Genomic DNA, 23063 nt, shown 5'->3' on the forward strand with positions numbered 1-23063 from the left:
AGGCACCAAGTTGGCCTGCGTGCTGTCGCTGGTGTGGCTCCACGGTCCTTCCTCTAGGCTTTCAAGCCCTTGTACATATTCAGGTGTTTTACCTGGAAAGGGTGGGAACAGATCAGAAGCAGCTGGCCTGGGGCTCAGCTCACGTTTACTCACAGATGCCTCGGGACGGTCCCCCAGCTTTTCAATGAGGACGCTCCTTTTGTGGGGGGTGGGTGGCTGGCTGTATGGGAGATGGTTCCCCACCTCTGACCAATTTCAGAATTGTTTACCGCTGGAGCAAGTGCCGTGATAGGGTTTTCCTCTGTATAACTCGTGGGTTCAATTTTTTTTTCTTTTTTGGTTCCAGTTAGATTTTATTCCTCTTTTATGTATTTATAAATATAAGCATGGAAATAATTCATTCCTATAAATACATCTGTGTGACGGGAAGAATTTTTTCTGTTTTATTTTTAAATTTTATTTTTTAAAATTTTGAAATTTAATTTTATTTATGTTTTTATACAGCACGTTATTATTAGTTATGTATTTTATGCATATACATGTATACAGGTCAATCCCAATCTCCCAACTCATCCCACCACCACCACCCCATGGCTTCCCACACTTGGTGTCCATACGTTTGTTCTCTACCTCTGTGTCTCTATTTCTTCCCTGCAAACCAGTTCATCTGTACCATTTTTAGGCTCCACATATATGCATTAATATACAATATTTGTTTTCCTCTTTCTGACTTACTTCATTCTGTATGACAGTCTCTCGATCCATCGATGTCTCTACAAATGACCCAGTTTCATTCCTTTTTATGGCCGAGTCATATTCCATTTTATATATGTACCACATCTTTATCCATTCATCTGTCTGAGGGCATTTAGGTTGCTTCCATTACCTGGCTATTGTAAATAGTGCTGCAACGAACATTGTGGTGAATGTGCCTTTTTGAAATACGGTTTTCTCTGGGTATATGCCCAGAAGTGGGATTGCTGGATCAGATGGTAATTCTATTTCTAGTTTTTTTAAGGAAACTCCATACTGTTCTCCATAGTGACTGTATCAATTTACATTCCCACCAATAGTGGAAGAGGGCTCCTTTTGTCCACACCCTCCCCAGAATTGGTTGTTTGTAGATTTTCTGATGATGCCGATTCTAACAGGTGTGAGGTGATACCTCATTGTAGTTTTGATTTGCATTTCTCTAATAATTAGTGCTGTTGAGCAGCTTTTCATGTGCGTCTTGGCCATCTCTGTGTCTCCTTTGAAGAAACGTCTCTTTAGATCTTCTGCCCATTTTTTTGGGTTGTTTGTTTTTTTAATATTAAGCTGCATGAGCTGTTTATATATATTGGAGATTAAACCTGTGTCCATTGATTCGTTTGCAACGATTTTCACCCATCCTGAGGGATGCCTTTTTCCATTCCCGTTTTTTTTATCAAAAAAGGAAAGAAAGGAAAAGAAGCAGAACACTAATGTGCGTAAAATATGCATTTTGAAACGGTCGTTTTGAAATATGGATGTCCTTTGAATTTTTTGGTCGATATGTGACCCCAGGATTTGTTTTCAGGGCAGGTGTCATTTACAGGCCTGCAATGATTTTGAATATCAACTGACCATTAGCGTTGGGATTAAAGCTGCTGTTGTGTGAAACGGCCACAAGGTGGCAGCAGTTCACCCTTACCAAATCTGGTTACTAGGGCAAGAGAGCCTCAGTGGAAGTGGTGTTCTAGATTGGAGTTTAGAATGGAATGTGCCAGGAGAAAGCCCCTCACGTTTGTCTCACTATTTCTTGTTCGTGTTTTTAATTTAATTTTTTATTTTTTATTACAGCAAGTTTGATTACAATGTTTGGCTTGTTGTAGGTGTGGAAGATGTGGTTCTTTTACACATATACAGATGACTGTTCTTCTTGGGATCCTTTTCCCATGTACGTTATGACAGAATGTTGAGTAGTCCTCTCTTGGTATTCTGTAGGTCTTTGGTGATTATATATGTCACCTGTGTTTGTATATGTCTGTTAACCCCAATATCGTAATGAAACCAATCCTCACACCTTTCCATTGGTGAACCATAAGTTTGTTTAATGAATCTGTGATTGCCCTTCTCCGTGGAAATATCTGCCCTGGTATCCATTTTTAGGTAACACCTATAAGTGATATGATATGATATGTGTCTTTCACTTTCTGACTTACTACAAGTCACGTGATTACTTCTAGACTCATCTACGGTGCTGCAAATGGCATTGTGTCCTTTTTTCCCTTGGCTTCTCTTCTGCCTTAGCGGGGTCCATTTTCAACAATGTGATTCCCTGAGGGTTGTGGATTAGCTGACCTGGGCAGCCTTACCCTGCCGGCCCGCCCTCCCCACGTGTGCCTCGTTGAGATCAATATAAAAAGAGCTCCAGGCAGCAATAGCCCCTGAAGCTGTGCCTGACTCCATATTCTCTGCCCCGTCAGCAGTCTCGGGGCTGTGCTGGTGGGAGGGAGTGAGGGGCCACAGCTTTGTGGGTGGCCCGGTGTGAGTGGGGTTCTGCTGGCCTTTCTGCAGGAGTTGCCAGGCTGCCGCCTGTAAAGAAGAGGATGTGTCACCCATACCTTCCGCTGGAATTTCTCTCCGGACAGAGGTGAGGAAGGAAAAAAGCAGTGGGGGCCGGGACAGGAGGGGTATCTCAGGCAGGGCAATGGAAAGTTTCTGGAAGAGCGCCAGGGTCCAGGACCATGCTGGCTGGCCTGCAGGCACCAAGTTGGCCTGCGTGCTGTCGCTGGTGTGGCTCCACGGTCCTTCCTCTAGGCTTTCAAGCCCTTGTACATATTCAGGTGTTTTACCTGGAAAGGGTGGGAACAGATCAGAAGCAGCTGGCCTGGGGCTCAGCTCACGTTTACTCACAGATGCCTCGGGACGGTCCCCCAGCTTTTCAATGAGGACGCTCCTTTTGTGGGGGGTGGGTGGCTGGCTGTATGGGAGATGGTTCCCCACCTCTGACCAATTTCAGAATTGTTTACCGCTGGAGCAAGTGCCGTGATAGGGTTTTCCTCTGTATAACTCGTGGGTTCAATTTTTTTTTCTTTTTTGGTTCCAGTTAGATTTTATTCCTCTTTTATGTATTTATAAATATAAGCATGGAAATAATTCATTCCTATAAATACATCTGTGTGACGGGAAGAATTTTTTCTGTTTTATTTTTAAATTTTATTTTTTAAAATTTTGAAATTTAATTTTATTTATGTTTTTATACAGCACGTTATTATTAGTTATGTATTTTATGCATATACATGTATACAGGTCAATCCCAATCTCCCAACTCATCCCACCACCACCACCCCATGGCTTCCCACACTTGGTGTCCATACGTTTGTTCTCTACCTCTGTGTCTCTATTTCTTCCCTGCAAACCAGTTCATCTGTACCATTTTTAGGCTCCACATATATGCATTAATATACAATATTTGTTTTCCTCTTTCTGACTTACTTCATTCTGTATGACAGTCTCTCGATCCATCGATGTCTCTACAAATGACCCAGTTTCATTCCTTTTTATGGCCGAGTCATATTCCATTTTATATATGTACCACATCTTTATCCATTCATCTGTCTGTGGGCATTTAGGTTGCTTCCATTACCTGGCTATTGTAAATAGTGCTGCAACGAACATTGTGGTGAATGTGCCTTTTTGAAATACGGTTTTCTCTGGGTATATGCCCAGAAGTGGGATTGCTGGATCAGATGGTAATTCTATTTCTCGTTTTTTTAAGGAAACTCCATACTGTTCTCCATAGTGACTGTATCAATTTACATTCCCACCAATAGTGGAAGAGGGCTCCTTTTGTCCACACCCTCCCCAGAATTGGTTGTTTGTAGATTTTCTGATGATGCCGATTCTAACAGGTGTGAGGTGATACCTCATTGTAGTTTTGATTTGCATTTCTCTAATAATTAGTGCTGTTGAGCAGCTTTTCATGTGCGTCTTGGCCATCTCTGTGTCTCCTTTGAAGAAACGTCTCTTTAGATCTTCTGCCCATTTTTTTTGGGTTGTTTGTTTTTTTAATATTAAGCTGCATGAGCTGTTTATATATATTGGAGATTAAACCTGTGTCCATTGATTCGTTTGCAACGATTTTCACCCATCCTGAGGGATGCCTTTTTCCATTCCCGTTTTTTTTAACAAAAAAGGAAAGAAAGGAAAAGAAGCAGAACACTAATGTGCGTAAAATATGCCTTTTGAAACGGTCGTTTTGAAATATGGACGTCCTTTGAATTTTTTGGTCGATATGTGACCCCAGGATTTGTTTTCAGGGCAGGTGTCATTTACAGGCCTGCAATGATTTTGAATATCAACTGACCATTAGCGTTGGGATTAAAGCTGCTGTTGTGTGAAACGGCCACAAGGTGGCAGCAGTTCACCCTTACCAAATCTGGTTACTAGGGCAAGAGAGCCTCAGTGGAAGTGGTGTTCTAGATTGGAGTTTAGAATGGAATGTACCAGGAGAAAGCCCCTCACGTTTGTCTCACTACTTCTTGTTCGTGTTTTTAATTTAAGTTTTTATTTTTTATTACAGCAAGTTTGATTACAATGTTTGGCTTGTTGTAGGTGTGGAAGATGTGGTTCTTTTACACATATACAGATGACTGTTCTTCTTGGGATCCTTTTCCCATGTACGTTATGACAGAATGTTGAGTAGTCCTCTCTTGGTATTCTGTAGGTCTTTGGTGATTATATATGTCACCTGTGTTTGTATATGTCTGTTAACCCCGATATCGTAATGAAACCAATCCTCACACCTTTCCATTGGTGAACCATAAGTTTGTTTAATGAATCTGTGATTGCCCTTCTCCGTGGAAATATCTGCCCTGGTATCCATTTTTAGGTAACACCTATAAGTGATATGATATGATATGTGTCTTTCACTTTCTGACTTACTACAAGTCACGTGATTACTTCTAGACTCATCTACGGTGCTGCAAATGGCATTGTGTCCTTTTTTCCCTTGGCTTCTCTTCTGCCTTAGCGGGGTCCATTTTCAACAATGTGATTCCCTGAGGGTTGTGGATTAGCTGACCTGGGCAGCCTTACCCTGCCGGCCCGCCCTCCCCAGGTGTGCCTCGTTGAGGTCAATATAAACAGCGCTCCAGGCAGCAGTAGCCCCTGAAGCTGTGCCTGACTCCATATTCTCTGTCCCGTCAGCAGTCTCGGGGCTGTGCTGGTGGGAGGGAGTGAGGGGCCACAGCTTTGTGGGTGGCCCGGTGTGAGTGGGGTTCTGCTGGCCTTTCTGCAGGAGTTGCCAGGCTGCCGCCTGTAACGAAGATGATGTGTCACCCATACCTTCCGCTGGAATTTCTCTCCGGACAGAGGTGAGGAAGGAAAAATGCAGTGGGGGCCGGGACAGGAGGGGTATCTCAGGCAGGGCAATGGAAAGCTTCTGGAAGAGCGCCAGGGTCCAGGACCACGCTGGCTGGCCTGCAGGCACCAAGTTGGCCTGCGTGCTGTCGCTGGTGTGGCTCCACGGTCCTTCCTCTAGGCTTTCAAGCCCTTGTACATATTCAGGTGTTTTACCTGGAAAGGGTGGGAACAGATCAGAAGCAGCTGGCCTGGGGCTCAGCTCACGTTTACTCACAGATGCCTCGGGACGGTCCCCCAGCTTTTCAATGAGGACGCTCCTTTTGTGGGGGGTGGGTGGCTGGCTGTATGGGAGATGGTTCCCCACCTCTGACCAATTTCAGAATTGTTTACCGCTGGAGCAAGTGCCGTGATAGGGTTTTCCTCTGTATAACTCGTGGGTTCAATTTTTTTTTTCTTTTTTGGTTCCAGTTAGATTTTATTCCTCTTTTATGTATTTATAAATATAAGCATGGAAATAATTCATTCCTATAAATACATCTGTGTGACGGGAAGAATTTTTTCTGTTTTATTTTTAAATTTTATTTTTTAAAATTTTGAAATTTAATTTTATTTATGTTTTTATACAGCACGTTATTATTAGTTATGTATTTTATGCATATACATGTATACAGGTCAATCCCAATCTCCCAACTCATCCCACCACCACCACCCCATGGCTTCCCACACTTGGTGTCCATACGTTTGTTCTCTACCTCTGTGTCTCTATTTCTTCCCTGCAAACCAGTTCATCTGTACCATTTTTAGGCTCCACATATATGCATTAATATACAATATTTGTTTTCCTCTTTCTGACTTACTTCATTCTGTATGACAGTCTCTCGATCCATCGATGTCTCTACAAATGACCCAGTTTCATTCCTTTTTATGGCCGAGTCATATTCCATTTTATATATGTACCACATCTTTATCCATTCATCTGTCTGTGGGCATTTAGGTTGCTTCCATTACCTGGCTATTGTAAATAGTGCTGCAACGAACATTGTGGTGAATGTGCCTTTTTGAAATACGGTTTTCTCTGGGTATATGCCCAGAAGTGGGATTGCTGGATCAGATGGTAATTCTATTTCTAGTTTTTTTAAGGAAACTCCATACTGTTCTCCATAGTGACTGTATCAATTTACATTCCCACCAATAGTGGAAGAGGGCTCCTTTTGTCCACACCCTCCCCAGAATTGGTTGTTTGTAGATTTTCTGATGATGCCGATTCTAACAGGTGTGAGGTGATACCTCATTGTAGTTTTGATTTGCATTTCTCTAATAATTAGTGCTGTTGAGCAGCTTTTCATGTGCGTCTTGGCCATCTCTGTGTCTCCTTTGAAGAAACGTCTCTTTAGATCTTCTGCCCATTTTTTTTGGGTTGTTTGTTTTTTTAATATTAAACTGCATGAGCTGTTTATATATATTGGAGATTAAACCTGTGTCCATTGATTCGTTTGCAACGATTTTCACCCATCCTGAGGGATGCCTTTTTCCATTCCCGTTTTTTTTTATCAAAAAAGGAAAGAAAGGAAAAGAAGCAGAACACTAATGTGCGTAAAATATGCATTTTGAAACGGTCGTTTTGAAATATGGATGTCCTTTGAATTTTTTGGTCGATATGTGACCCCAGGATTTGTTTTCAGGGCAGGTGTCATTTACAGGCCTGCAATGATTTTGAATATCAACTGACCATTAGCGTTGGGATTAAAGCTGCTGTTGTGTGAAACGGCCACAAGGTGGCAGCAGTTCACCCTTACCAAATCTGGTTACTAGGGCAAGAGAGCCTCAGTGGAAGTGGTGTTCTAGATTGGAGTTTAGAATGGAATGTGCCAGGAGAAAGCCCCTCACGTTTGTCTCACTATTTCTTGTTCGTGTTTTTAATTTAATTTTTTATTTTTTATTACAGCAAGTTTGATTACAATGTTTGGCTTGTTGTAGGTGTGGAAGATGTGGTTCTTTTACACATATACAGATGACTGTTCTTCTTGGGATCCTTTTCCCATGTACGTTATGACAGAATGTTGAGTAGTCCTCTCTTGGTATTCTGTAGGTCTTTGGTGATTATATATGTCACCTGTGTTTGTATATGTCTGTTAACCCCGATATCGTAATGAAACCAATCCTCACACCTTTCCATTGGTGAACCATAAGTTTGTTTAATGAATCTGTGATTGCCCTTCTCCGTGGAAATATCTGCCCTGGTATCCATTTTTAGGTAACACCTATAAGTGATATGATATGATATGTGTCTTTCACTTTCTGACTTACTACAAGTCACGTGATTACTTCTAGACTCATCTACGGTGCTGCAAATGGCATTGTGTCCTTTTTTCCCTTGGCTTCTCTTCTGCCTTAGCGGGGTCCATTTTCAACAATGTGATTCCCTGAGGGTTGTGGATTAGCTGACCTGGGCAGCCTTACCCTGCCGGCCCGCCCTCCCCAGGTGTGCCTCGTTGAGATCAATATAAACAGAGCTCCAGGCAGCAATAGCCCCTGAAGCTGTGCCTGACTCCATATTCTCTGCCCCGTCAGCAGTCTCGGGGCTGTGCTGGTGGGAGGGAGTGAGGGGCCACAGCTTTGTGGGTGGCCCGGTGTGAGTGGGGTTCTGCTGGCCTTTCTGCAGGAGTTGCCAGGCTGCCGCCTGTAAAGAAGAGGATGTGTCACCCATACCTTCCGCTGGAATTTCTCTCCGGACAGAGGTGAGGAAGGAAAAAAGCAGTGGGGGCCGGGACAGGAGGGGTATCTCAGGCAGGGCAATGGAAAGTTTCTGGAAGAGCACCAGGGTCCAGGACCACGCTGGCTGGCCTGCAGGCACCAAGTTGGCCTGCGTGCTGTCGCTGGTGTGGCTCCACAGTCCTTCCTCTAGGCTTTCAAGCCCTTGTACATATTCAGGTGTTTTACCTGGAAAGGGTGGGAACAGATCAGAAGCAGCTGGCCTGGGGCTCAGCTCACGTTTACTCACAGATGCCTCGGGACGGTCCCCCAGCTTTTCAATGAGGACGCTCCTTTTGTGGGGGGTGGGTGGCTGGCTGTATGGGAGATGGTTCCCCACCTCTGACCAATTTCAGAATTGTTTACCACTGGAGCAAGTGCCGTGATAGGGTTTTCCTCTGTATAACTCGTGGGTTCAATTTTTTTTTCTTTTTTGGTTCCAGTTAGATTTTATTCCTCTTTTATGTATTTATAAATATAAGCATGGAAATAATTCATTCCTATAAATACATCTGTGTGACGGGAAGAATTTTTTCTGTTTTATTTTTAAATTTTATTTTTTAAAATTTTGAAATTTAATTTTATTTATGTTTTTATACAGCACGTTATTATTAGTTATGTATTTTATGCATATACATGTATACAGGTCAATCCCAAACTCCCAACTCATCCCACCACCACCACCCCATGTCTTCCCACACTTGGTGTCCATACGTTTGTTCTCTACCTCTGTGTCTCTATTTCTTCCCTGCAAACCAGTTCATCTGTACCATTTTTAGGCTCCACATATATGCATTAATATACAATATTTGTTTTCCTCTTTCTGACTTACTTCATTCTGTATGACAGTCTCTCGATCCATCGATGTCTCTACAAATGACCCAGTTTCATTCCTTTTTATGGCCGAGTCATATTCCATTTTATATATGTACCACATCTTTATCCATTCATCTGTCTGAGGGCATTTAGGTTGCTTCCATTACCTGGCTATTGTAAATAGTGCTGCAACGAACATTGTGGTGAATGTGCCTTTTTGAAATACGGTTTTCTCTGGGTATATGCCCAGAAGTGGGATTGCTGGATCAGATGGTAATTCTATTTCTAGTTTTTTTAAGGAAACTCCATACTGTTCTCCATAGTGACTGTATCAATTTACATTCCCACCAATAGTGGAAGAGGGCTCCTTTTGTCCACACCCTCCCCAGAATTGGTTGTTTGTAGATTTTCTGATGATGCCGATTCTAACAGGTGTGAGGTGATACCTCATTGTAGTTTTGATTTGCATTTCTCTAATAATTAGTGCTGTTGAGCAGCTTTTCATGTGCGTCTTGGCCATCTCTGTGTCTCCTTTGAAGAAACGTCTCTTTAGATCTTCTGCCCATTTTTTTTGGGTTGTTTGTTTTTTTAATATTAAGCTGCATGAGCTGTTTATATATATTGGAGATTAAACCTGTGTCCATTGATTCGTTTGCAACGATTTTCACCCATCCTGAGGGATGCCTTTTTCCATTCCCGTTTTTTTTATCAAAAAAGGAAAGAAAGGAAAAGAAGCAGAACACTAATGTGCGTAAAATATGCATTTTCAAACGGTCATTTTGAAATATGGATGTCCTTTGAATTTTTTGGTCGATATGTGACCCCAGGATTTGTTTTCAGGGCAGGTGTCATTTACAGGCCTGCAATGATTTTGAATATCAACTGACCATTAGCGTTGGGATTAAAGCTGCTGTTGTGTGAAACGGCCACAAGGTGGCAGCAGTTCACCCTTACCAAATCTGGTTACTAGGGCAAGAGAGCCTCAGTGGAAGTGGTGTTCTAGATTGGAGTTTAGAATGGAATGTGCCAGGAGAAAGCCCCTCACGTTTGTCTCACTATTTCTTGTTCGTGTTTTTAATTTTATTTTTTATTTTTTATTACAGCAAGTTTGATTACAATGTTTGGCTTGTTGTAGGTGTGGAAGATGTGGTTCTTTTACACATATACAGATGACTGTTCTTCTTGGGATCCTTTTCCCATGTACGTTATGACAGAATGTTGAGTAGTCCTCTCTTGGTATTCTGTAGGTCTTTGGTGATTATATATGTCACCTGTGTTTGTATATGTCTGTTAACCCCGATATCGTAATGAAACCAATCCTCACACCTTTCCATTGGTGAACCATAAGTTTGTTTAATGAATCTGTGATTGCCCTTCTCCGTGGAAATATCTGCCCTGGTATCCATTTTTAGGTAACACCTATAAGTGATATGATATGATATGTGTCTTTCACTTTCTGACTTACTACAAGTCACGTGATTACTTCTAGACTCATCTACGGTGCTGCAAATGGCATTGTGTCCTTTTTTCCCTTGGCTTCTCTTCTGCCTTAGCGGGGTCCATTTTCAACAATGTGATTCCCTGAGGGTTGTGGATTAGCTGACCTGGGCAGCCTTACCCTGCCGGCCCGCCCTCCCCACGTGTGCCTCGTTGAGATCAATATAAACAGAGCTCCAGGCAGCAATAGCCCCTGAAGCTGTGCCTGACTCCATATTCTCTGCCCCGTCAGCAGTCTCGGGGCTGTGCTGGTGGGAGGGAGTGAGGGGCCACAGCTTTGTGGGTGGCCCGGTGTGAGTGGGGTTCTGCTGGCCTTTCTGCAGGAGTTGCCAGGCTGCCGCCTGTAAAGAAGAGGATGTGTCACCCATACCTTCCGCTGGAATTTCTCTCCGGACAGAGGTGAGGAAGGAAAAAAGCAGTGGGGGCCGGGACAGGAGGGGTATCTCAGGCAGGGCAATGGAAAGTTTCTGGAAGAGCGCCAGGGTCCAGGACCACGCTGGCTGGCCTGCAGGCACCAAGTTGGCCTGCGTGCTGTCGCTGGTGTGGCTCCACGGTCCTTCCTCTAGGCTTTCAAGCCCTTGTACATATTCAGGTGTTTTACCTGGAAAGGGTGGGAACAGATCAGAAGCAGCTGGCCTGGGGCTCAGCTCACGTTTACTCACAGATGCCTCGGGACGGTCCCCCAGCTTTTCAATGAGGACGCTCCTTTTGTGGGGGGTGGGTGGCTGGCTGTATGGGAGATGGTTCCCCACCTCTGACCAATTTCACAATTGTTTACCGCTGGAGCAAGTGCCGTGATAGGGTTTTCCTCTGTATAACTCGTGGGTTCAATTTTTTTTTCTTTTTTGGTTCCAGTTAGATTTTATTCCTCTTTTATGTATTTATAAATATAAGCATGGAAATAATTCATTCCTATAAATACATCTGTGTGACGGGAAGAATTTTTTCTGTTTTATTTTTAAATTTTATTTTTTAAAATTTTGAAATTTAATTTTATTTATGTTTTTATACAGCACGTTATTATTAGTTATGTATTTTATGCATATACATGTATACAGGTCAATCCCAATCTCCCAACTCATCCCACCACCACCACCCCATGGCTTCCCACACTTGGTGTCCATACGTTTGTTCTCTACCTCTGTGTCTCTATTTCTTCCCTGCAAACCAGTTCATCTGTACCATTTTTAGGCTCCACATATATGCATTAATATACAATATTTGTTTTCCTCTTTCTGACTTACTTCATTCTGTATGACAGTCTCTCGATCCATCGATGTCTCTACAAATGACCCAGTTTCATTCCTTTTTATGGCCGAGTCATATTCCATTTTATATATGTACCACATCTTTATCCATTCATCTGTCTGAGGGCATTTAGGTTGCTTCCATTACCTGGCTATTGTAAATAGTGCTGCAACGAACATTGTGGTGAATGTGCCTTTTTGAAATACGGTTTTCTCTGGGTATATGCCCAGAAGTGGGATTGCTGGATCAGATGGTAATTCTATTTCTAGTTTTTTTAAGGAAACTCCATACTGTTCTCCATAGTGACTGTATCAATTTACATTCCCACCAATAGTGGAAGAGGGCTCCTTTTGTCCACACCCTCCCCAGAATTGGTTGTTTGTAGATTTTCTGATGATGCCGATTCTAACAGGTGTGAGGTGATACCTCATTGTAGTTTTGATTTGCATTTCTCTAATAATTAGTGCTGTTGAGCAGCTTTTCATGTGCGTCTTGGCCATCTCTGTGTCTCCTTTGAAGAAACGTCTCTTTAGATCTTCTGCCCATTTTTTTTGGGTTGTTTGTTTTTTTAATATTAAACTGCATGAGCTGTTTATATATATTGGAGATTAAACCTGTGTCCATTGATTCGTTTGCAACGATTTTCACCCATCCTGAGGGATGCCTTTTTCCATTCCCGTTTTTTTTTATCAAAAAAGGAAAGAAAGGAAAAGAAGCAGAACACTAATGTGCGTAAAATATGCATTTTGAAACGGTCGTTTTGAAATATGGATGTCCTTTGAATTTTTTGGTCGATATGTGACCCCAGGATTTGTTTTCAGGGCAGGTGTCATTTACAGGCCTGCAATGATTTTGAATATCAACTGACCATTAGCGTTGGGATTAAAGCTGCTGTTGTGTGAAACGGCCACAAGGTGGCAGCAGTTCACCCTTACCAAATCTGGTTACTAGGGCAAGAGAGCCTCAGTGGAAGTGGTGTTCTAGATTGGAGTTTAGAATGGAATGTGCCAGGAGAAAGCCCCTCACGTTTGTCTCACTATTTCTTGTTCGTGTTTTTAATTTAATTTTTTATTTTTTATTACAGCAAGTTTGATTACAATGTTTGGCTTGTTGTAGGTGTGGAAGATGTGGTTCTTTTACACATATACAGATGACTGTTCTTCTTGGGATCCTTTTCCCATGTACGTTATGACAGAATGTTGAGTAGTCCTCTCTTGGTATTCTGTAGGTCTTTGGTGATTATATATGTCACCTGTGTTTGTATATGTCTGTTAACCCCGATATCGTAATGAAACCAATCCTCACACCTTTCCATTGGTGAACCATAAGTTTGTTTAATGAATCTGTGATTGCCCTTCTCCGTGGAAATATCTGCCCTGGTATCCATTTTTAGGTAACACCTATAAGTGATATGATATGATATGTGTCTTTCACTTTCTGACTTACTACAAGTCACGTGATTACTTCTAGACTCATCTACGGTGCTGCAAATGGCATTGTGTCCTTTTTTCCCTTGGCTTCTCTTCTGCCTTAGCGGGGTCCATTTTCAACAATGTGATTCCCTGAGGGTTGTGGATTAGCTGACCTGGGCAGCCTTACCCTGCCGGCCCGCCCTCCCCAGGTGTGCCTCGTTGAGATCAATATAAACAGAGCTCCAGGCAGCAATAGCCCCTGAAGCTGTGCCTGACTCCATATTCTCTGCCCCGTCAGCAGTCTCGGGGCTGTGCTGGTGGGAGGGAGTGAGGGGCCACAGCTTTGTGGGTGGCCCGGTGTGAGTGGGGTTCTGCTGGCCTTTCTGCAGGAGTTGCCAGGCTGCCGCCTGTAAAGAAGAGGATGTGTCACCCATACCTTCCGCTGGAATTTCTCTCCGGACAGAGGTGAGGAAGGAAAAAAGCAGTGGGGGCCGGGACAGGAGGGGTATCTCAGGCAGGGCAATGGAAAGTTTCTGGAAGAGCACCAGGGTCCAGGACCACGCTGGCTGGCCTGCAGGCACCAAGTTGGCCTGCGTGCTGTCGCTGGTGTGGCTCCACAGTCCTTCCTCTAGGCTTTCAAGCCCTTGTACATATTCAGGTGTTTTACCTGGAAAGGGTGGGAACAGATCAGAAGCAGCTGGCCTGGGGCTCAGCTCACGTTTACTCACAGATGCCTCGGGACGGTCCCCCAGCTTTTCAATGAGGACGCTCCTTTTGTGGGGGGTGGGTGGCTGGCTGTATGGGAGATGGTTCCCCACCTCTGACCAATTTCAGAATTGTTTACCACTGGAGCAAGTGCCGTGATAGGGTTTTCCTCTGTATAACTCGTGGGTTCAATTTTTTTTTCTTTTTTGGTTCCAGTTAGATTTTATTCCTCTTTTATGTATTTATAAATATAAGCATGGAAATAATTCATTCCTATAAATACATCTGTGTGACGGGAAGAATTTTTTCTGTTTTATTTTTAAATTTTATTTTTTAAAATTTTGAAATTTAATTTTATTTATGTTTTTATACAGCACGTTATTATTAGTTATGTATTTTATGCATATACATGTATACAGGTCAATCCCAAACTCCCAACTCATCCCACCACCACCACCCCATGTCTTCCCACACTTGGTGTCCATACGTTTGTTCTCTACCTCTGTGTCTCTATTTCTTCCCTGCAAACCAGTTCATCTGTACCATTTTTAGGCTCCACATATATGCATTAATATACAATATTTGTTTTCCTCTTTCTGACTTACTTCATTCTGTATGACAGTCTCTCGATCCATCGATGTCTCTACAAATGACCCAGTTTCATTCCTTTTTATGGCCGAGTCATATTCCATTTTATATATGTACCACATCTTTATCCATTCATCTGTCTGAGGGCATTTAGGTTGCTTCCATTACCTGGCTATTGTAAATAGTGCTGCAACGAACATTGTGGTGAATGTGCCTTTTTGAAATACGGTTTTCTCTGGGTATATGCCCAGAAGTGGGATTGCTGGATCAGATGGTAATTCTATTTCTAGTTTTTTTAAGGAAACTCCATACTGTTCTCCATAGTGACTGTATCAATTTACATTCCCACCAATAGTGGAAGAGGGCTCCTTTTGTCCACACCCTCCCCAGAATTGGTTGTTTGTAGATTTTCTGATGATGCCGATTCTAACAGGTGTGAGGTGATACCTCATTGTAGTTTTGATTTGCATTTCTCTAATAATTAGTGCTGTTGAGCAGCTTTTCATGTGCGTCTTGGCCATCTCTGTGTCTCCTTTGAAGAAACGTCTCTTTAGATCTTCTGCCCATTTTTTTGGGGTTGTTTGTTTTTTTAATATTAAGCTGCATGAGCTGTTTATATATATTGGAGATTAAACCTGTGTCCATTGATTCGTTTGCAACGATTTTCACCCATCCTGAGGGATGCCTTTTTCCATTCCCGTTTTTTTTATCAAAAAAGGAAAGAAAGGAAAAGAAGCAGAACACTAATGTGCGTAAAATATGCATTTTCAAACGGTCATTTTGAAATATGGATGTCCTTTGAATTTTTTGGTCGATATGTGACCCCAGGATTTGTTTTCAGGGCAGGTGTCATTTACAGGCCTGCAATGATTTTGAATATCAACTGACCATTAGCGTTGGGATTAAAGCTGCTGTTGTGTGAAACGGCCACAAGGTGGCAGCAGTTCACCCTTACCAAATCTGGTTACTAGGGCAAGAGAGCCTCAGTGGAAGTGGTGTTCTAGATTGGAGTTTAGAATGGAATGTGCCAGGAGAAAGCCCCTCACGTTTGTCTCACTATTTCTTGTTCGTGTTTTTAATTTTATTTTTTATTTTTTATTACAGCAAGTTTGATTACAATGTTTGGCTTGTTGTAGGTGTGGAAGATGTGGTTCTTTTACACATATACAGATGACTGTTCTTCTTGGGATCCTTTTCCCATGTACGTTATGACAGAATGTTGAGTAGTCCTCTCTTGGTATTCTGTAGGTCTTTGGTGATTATATATGTCACCTGTGTTTGTATATGTCTGTTAACCCCGATATCGTAATGAAACCAATCCTCACACCTTTCCATTGGTGAACCATAAGTTTGTTTAATGAATCTGTGATTGCCCTTCTCCGTGGAAATATCTGCCCTGGTATCCATTTTTAGGTAACACCTATAAGTGATATGATATGATATGTGTCTTTCACTTTCTGACTTACTACAAGTCACGTGATTACTTCTAGACTCATCTACGGTGCTGCAAATGGCATTGTGTCCTTTTTTCCCTTGGCTTCTCTTCTGCCTTAGCGGGGTCCATTTTCAACAATGTGATTCCCTGAGGGTTGTGGATTAGCTGACCTGGGCAGCCTTACCCTGCCGGCCCGCCCTCCCCACGTGTGCCTCGTTGAGATCAATATAAACAGAGCTCCAGGCAGCAATAGCCCCTGAAGCTGTGCCTGACTCCATATTCTCTGCCCCGTCAGCAGTCTCGGGGCTGTGCTGGTGGGAGGGAGTGAGGGGCCACAGCTTTGTGGGTGGCCCGGTGTGAGTGGGGTTCTGCTGGCCTTTCTGCAGGAGTTGCCAGGCTGCCGCCTGTAAAGAAGAGGATGTGTCACCCATACCTTCCGCTGGAATTTCTCTCCGGACAGAGGTGAGGAAGGAAAAAAGCAGTGGGGGCCGGGACAGGAGGGGTATCTCAGGCAGGGCAATGGAAAGTTTCTGGAAGAGCGCCAGGGTCCAGGACCACGCTGGCTGGCCTGCAGGCACCAAGTTGGCCTGCGTGCTGTCGCTGGTGTGGCTCCACGGTCCTTCCTCTAGGCTTTCAAGCCCTTGTACATATTCAGGTGTTTTACCTGGAAAGGGTGGGAACAGATCAGAAGCAGCTGGCCTGGGGCTCAGCTCACGTTTACTCACAGATGCCTCGGGACGGTCCCCCAGCTTTTCAATGAGGACGCTCCTTTTGTGGGGGGTGGGTGGCTGGCTGTATGGGAGATGGTTCCCCACCTCTGACCAATTTCACAATTGTTTACCGCTGGAGCAAGTGCCGTGATAGGGTTTTCCTCTGTATAACTCGTGGGTTCAATTTTTTTTTCTTTTTTGGTTCCAGTTAGATTTTATTCCTCTTTTATGTATTTATAAATATAAGCATGGAAATAATTCATTCCTATAAATACATCTGTGTGACGGGAAGAATTTTTTCTGTTTTATTTTTAAATTTTATTTTTTAAAATTTTGAAATTTAATTTTATTTATGTTTTTATACAGCACGTTATTATTAGTTATGTATTTTATGCATATACATGTATACAGGTCAATCCCAATCTCCCAACTCATCCCACCACCACCACCCCATGGCTTCCCACACTTGGTGTCCATACGTTTGTTCTCTACCTCTGTGTCTCTATTTCTTCCCTGCAAACCAGTTCATCTGTACCATTTTTAGGCTCCACATATATGCATTAATATACAATATTTGTTTTCCTCTTTCTGACTTACTTCATTCTGTATGACAGTCTCTCGATCCATCGATGTCTCTACAAATGACCCAGTTTCATTCCTTTTTATGGCCGAGTCATATTCCATTTTATATATGTACCACATCTTTATCCATTCATCTGTCTGAGGGCATTTAGGTTGCTTCCATTACCTGGCTATTGTAAATAGTGCTGCAACGAACATTGTGGTGAATGTGCCTTTTTGAAATACGGTTTTCTCTGGGTATATGCCCAGAAGTGGGATTGCTGGATCAGATGGTAATTCTATTTCTAGTTTTTTTAAGGAAACTCCATACTGTTCTCCATAGTGACTGTATCAATTTACATTCCCACCAATAGTGGAAGAGGGCTCCTTTTGTCCACACCCTCCCCAGAATTGGTTGTTTGTAGATTTTCTGATGATGCCGATTCTAACAGGTGTGAGGTGATACCTCATTGTAGTTTTGATTTGCATTTCTCTAATAATTAGTGCTGTTGAGCAGCTTTTCATGTGCGTCTTGGCCATCTCTGTGTCTCCTTTGAAGAAACGTCTCTTTAGATCTTCTGCCCATTTTTTTTGGGTTGTTTGTTTTTTTAATATTAAGCTGCATGAGCTGTTTATATATATTGGAGATTAAACCTGTGTCCATTGATTCGTTTGCAACGATTTTCACCCATCCTGAGGGATGCCTTTTTCCATTCCCGTTTTTTTTATCAAAAAAGGAAAGAAAGGAAAAGAAGCAGAACACTAATGTGCGTAAAATATGCATTTTGAAACGGTCGTTTTGAAATATGGATGTCCTTTGAATTTTTTGGTCGATATGTGACCCCAGGATTTGTTTTCAGGGCAGGTGTCATTTACAGGCCTGCAATGATTTTGAATATCAACTGACCATTAGCGTTGGGATTAAAGCTGCTGTTGTGTGAAACGGCCACAAGGTGGCAGCAGTTCACCCTTACCAAATCTGGTTACTAGGGCAAGAGAGCCTCAGTGGAAGTGGTGTTCTAGATTGGAGTTTAGAATGGAATGTGCCAGGAGAAAGCCCCTCACGTTTGTCTCACTATTTCTTGTTCGTGTTTTTAATTTAATTTTTTATTTTTTATTACAGCAAGTTTGATTACAATGTTTGGCTTGTTGTAGGTGTGGAAGATGTGGTTCTTTTACACATATACAGATGACTGTTCTTCTTGGGATCCTTTTCCCATGTACGTTATGACAGAATGTTGAGTAGTCCTCTCTTGGTATTCTGTAGGTCTTTGGTGATTATATATGTCACCTGTGTTTGTATATGTCTGTTAACCCCGATATCGTAATGAAACCAATCCTCACACCTTTCCATTGGTGAACCATAAGTTTGTTTAATGAATCTGTGATTGCCCTTCTCCGTGGAAATATCTGCCCTGGTATCCATTTTTAGGTAACACCTATAAGTGATATGATATGATATGTGTCTTTCACTTTCTGACTTACTACAAGTCACGTGATTACTTCTAGACTCATCTACGGTGCTGCAAATGGCATTGTGTCCTTTTTTCCCTTGGCTTCTCTTCTGCCTTAGCGGGGTCCATTTTCAACAATGTGATTCCCTGAGGGTTGTGGATTAGCTGACCTGGGCAGCCTTACCCTGCCGGCCCGCCCTCCCCAGGTGTGCCTCGTTGAGGTCAATATAAACAGCGCTCCAGGCAGCAGTAGCCCCTGAAGCTGTGCCTGACTCCATATTCTCTGCCCCGTCAGCAGTCTCGGGGCTGTGCTGGTGGGAGGGAGTGAGGGGCCACAGCTTTGTGGGTGGCCCGGTGTGAGTGGGGTTCTGCTGGCCTTTCTGCAGGAGTTGCCAGGCTGCCGCCTGTAAAGAAGAGGATGTGTCACCCATACCTTCCGCTGGAATTTCTCTCCGGACAGAGGTGAGGAAGGAAAAAAGCAGTGGGGGCCGGGACAGGAGGGGTATCTCAGGCAGGGCAATGGAAAGTTTCTGGAAGAGCGCCAGGGTCCAGGACCACGCTGGCTGGCCTGCAGGCACCAAGTTGGCCTGCGTGCTGTCGCTGGTGTGGCTCCACGGTCCTTCCTCTAGGCTTTCAAGCCCTTGTACATATTCAGGTGTTTTACCTGGAAAGGGTGGGAACAGATCAGAAGCAGCTGGCCTGGGGCTCAGCTCACGTTTACTCACAGATGCCTCGGGACGGTCCCCCAGCTTTTCAATGAGGACGCTCCTTTTGTGGGGGGTGGGTGGCTGGCTGTATGGGAGATGGTTCCCCACCTCTGACCAATTTCACAATTGTTTACCGCTGGAGCAAGTGCCGTGATAGGGTTTTCCTCTGTATAACTCGTGGGTTCAATTTTTTTTTCTTTTTTGGTTCCAGTTAGATTTTATTCCTCTTTTATGTATTTATAAATATAAGCATGGAAATAATTCATTCCTATAAATACATCTGTGTGACGGGAAGAATTTTTTCTGTTTTATTTTTAAATTTTATTTTTTAAAATTTTGAAATTTAATTTTATTTATGTTTTTATACAGCACGTTATTATTAGTTATGTATTTTATGCATATACATGTATACAGGTCAATCCCAATCTCCCAACTCATCCCACCACCACCACCCCATGGCTTCCCACACTTGGTGTCCATACGTTTGTTCTCTACCTCTGTGTCTCTATTTCTTCCCTGCAAACCAGTTCATCTGTACCATTTTTAGGCTCCACATATATGCATTAATATACAATATTTGTTTTCCTCTTTCTGACTTACTTCATTCTGTATGACAGTCTCTCGATCCATCGATGTCTCTACAAATGACCCAGTTTCATTCCTTTTTATGGCCGAGTCATATTCCATTTTATATATGTACCACATCTTTATCCATTCATCTGTCTGAGGGCATTTAGGTTGCTTCCATTACCTGGCTATTGTAAATAGTGCTGCAACGAACATTGTGGTGAATGTGCCTTTTTGAAATACGGTTTTCTCTGGGTATATGCCCAGAAGTGGGATTGCTGGATCAGATGGTAATTCTATTTCTAGTTTTTTTAAGGAAACTCCATACTGTTCTCCATAGTGACTGTATCAATTTACATTCCCACCAATAGTGGAAGAGGGCTCCTTTTGTCCACACCCTCCCCAGAATTGGTTGTTTGTAGATTTTCTGATGATGCCGATTCTAACAGGTGTGAGGTGATACCTCATTGTAGTTTTGATTTGCATTTCTCTAATAATTAGTGCTGTTGAGCAGCTTTTCATGTGCGTCTTGGCCATCTCTGTGTCTCCTTTGAAGAAACGTCTCTTTAGATCTTCTGCCCATTTTTTTTGGGTTGTTTGTTTTTTTAATATTAAGCTGCATGAGCTGTTTATATATATTGGAGATTAAACCTGTGTCCATTGATTCGTTTGCAACGATTTTCACCCATCCTGAGGGATGCCTTTTTCCATTCCCGTTTTTTTTATCAAAAAAGGAAAGAAAGGAAAAGAAGCAGAACACTAATGTGCGTAAAATATGCATTTTGAAACGGTCGTTTTGAAATATGGATGTCCTTTGAATTTTTTGGTCGATATGTGACCCCAGGATTTGTTTTCAGGGCAGGTGTCATTTACAGGCCTGCAATGATTTTGAATATCAACTGACCATTAGCGTTGGGATTAAAGCTGCTGTTGTGTGAAACGGCCACAAGGTGGCAGCAGTTCACCCTTACCAAATCTGGTTACTAGGGCAAGAGAGCCTCAGTGGAAGTGGTGTTCTAGATTGGAGTTTAGAATGGAATGTGCCAGGAGAAAGCCCCTCACGTTTGTCTCACTATTTCTTGTTCGTGTTTTTAATTTAATTTTTTATTTTTTATTACAGCAAGTTTGATTACAATGTTTGGCTTGTTGTAGGTGTGGAAGATGTGGTTCTTTTACACATATACAGATGACTGTTCTTCTTGGGATCCTTTTCCCATGTACGTTATGACAGAATGTTGAGTAGTCCTCTCTTGGTATTCTGTAGGTCTTTGGTGATTATATATGTCACCTGTGTTTGTATATGTCTGTTAACCCCGATATCGTAATGAAACCAATCCTCACACCTTTCCATTGGTGAACCATAAGTTTGTTTAATGAATCTGTGATTGCCCTTCTCCGTGGAAATATCTGCCCTGGTATCCATTTTTAGGTAACACCTATAAGTGATATGATATGATATGTGTCTTTCACTTTCTGACTTACTACAAGTCACGTGATTACTTCTAGACTCATCTACGGTGCTGCAAATGGCATTGTGTCCTTTTTTCCCTTGGCTTCTCTTCTGCCTTAGCGGGGTCCATTTTCAACAATGTGATTCCCTGAGGGTTGTGGATTAGCTGACCTGGGCAGCCTTACCCTGCCGGCCCGCCCTCCCCAGGTGTGCCTCGTTGAGGTCAATATAAACAGCGCTCCAGGCAGCAGTAGCCCCTGAAGCTGTGCCTGACTCCATATTCTCTGCCCCGTCAGCAGTCTCGGGGCTGTGCTGGTGGGAGGGAGTGAGGGGCCACAGCTTTGTGGGTGGCCCGGTGTGAGTGGGGTTCTGCTGGCCTTTCTGCAGGAGTTGCCAGGCTGCCGCCTGTAAAGAAGAGGATGTGTCACCCATACCTTCCGCTGGAATTTCTCTCCGGACAGAGGTGAGGAAGGAAAAAAGCAGTGGGGGCCGGGACAGGAGGGGTATCTCAGGCAGGGCAATGGAAAGTTTCTGGAAGAGCACCAGGGTCCAGGACCACGCTGGCTGGCCTGCAGGCACCAAGTTGGCCTGCGTGCTGTCGCTGGTGTGGCTCCACGGTCCTTCCTCTAGGCTTTCAAGCCCTTGTACATATTCAGGTGTTTTACCTGGAAAGGGTGGGAACAGATCAGAAGCAGCTGGCCTGGGGCTCAGCTCACGTTTACTCACAGATGCCTCGGGACGGTCCCCCAGCTTTTCAATGAGGACGCTCCTTTTGTGGGGGCTGGGTGGCTGGATGTATGGGAGATGGTTCCCCACCTCTGACCAATTTCAGAATTGTTTACCGCTGGAGCAAGTGCCGTGATAGGGTTTTCCTCTGTATAACTCGTGGGTTCAATTTTTTTTTCTTTTTTGGTTCCAGTTAGATTTTATTCCTCTTTTATGTATTTATAAATATAAGCATGGAAATAATTCATTCCTATAAATACATCTGTGTGACGGGAAGAATTTTTTCTGTTTTATTTTTAAATTTTATTTTTTAAAATTTTGAAATTTAATTTTATTTATGTTTTTATACAGCACGTTATTATTAGTTATGTATTTTATGCATATACATGTATACAGGTCAATCCCAATCTCCCAACTCATCCCACCACCACCACCCCATGGATTCCCACAATTGGTGTCCATACGTTTGTTCTCTACCTCTGTGTCTCTATTTCTTCCCTGCAAACCAGTTCATCTGTACCATTTTTAGGCTCCACATATATGCATTAATATACAATATTTGTTTTCCTCTTTCTGACTTACTTCATTCTGTATGACAGTCTCTCGATCCATCGATGTCTCTACAAATGACCCAGTTTCATTCCTTTTTATGGCCGAGTCATATTCCATTTTATATATGTACCACATCTTTATCCATTCATCTGTCTGAGGGCATTTAGGTTGCTTCCATTACCTGGCTATTGTAAATAGTGCTGCAACGAACATTGTGGTGAATATGCCTTTTTGAAATACGGTTTTCTCTGGGTATATGCCCAGAAGTGGGATTGCTGGATCAGATGGTAATTCTATTTCTCGTTTTTTTAAGGAAACTCCATACTGTTCTCCATAGTGACTGTATCAATTTACATTCCCACCAATAGTGGAAGAGGGCTCCTTTTGTCCACACCCTCCCCAGAATTGGTTGTTTGTAGATTTTCTGATGATGCCGATTCTAACAGGTGTGAGGTGATACCTCATTGTAGTTTTGATTTGCATTTCTCTAATAATTAGTGCTGTTGAGCAGCTTTTCATGTGCGTCTTGGCCATCTCTGTGTCTCCTTTGAGGAAA

This window comes from Mesoplodon mirus, assembly GCF_964341445.2.
Source record: "Mesoplodon mirus genome assembly, chromosome: 13".
Classification (NCBI taxonomy): Eukaryota; Metazoa; Chordata; class Mammalia; order Artiodactyla; family Ziphiidae; genus Mesoplodon; species Mesoplodon mirus.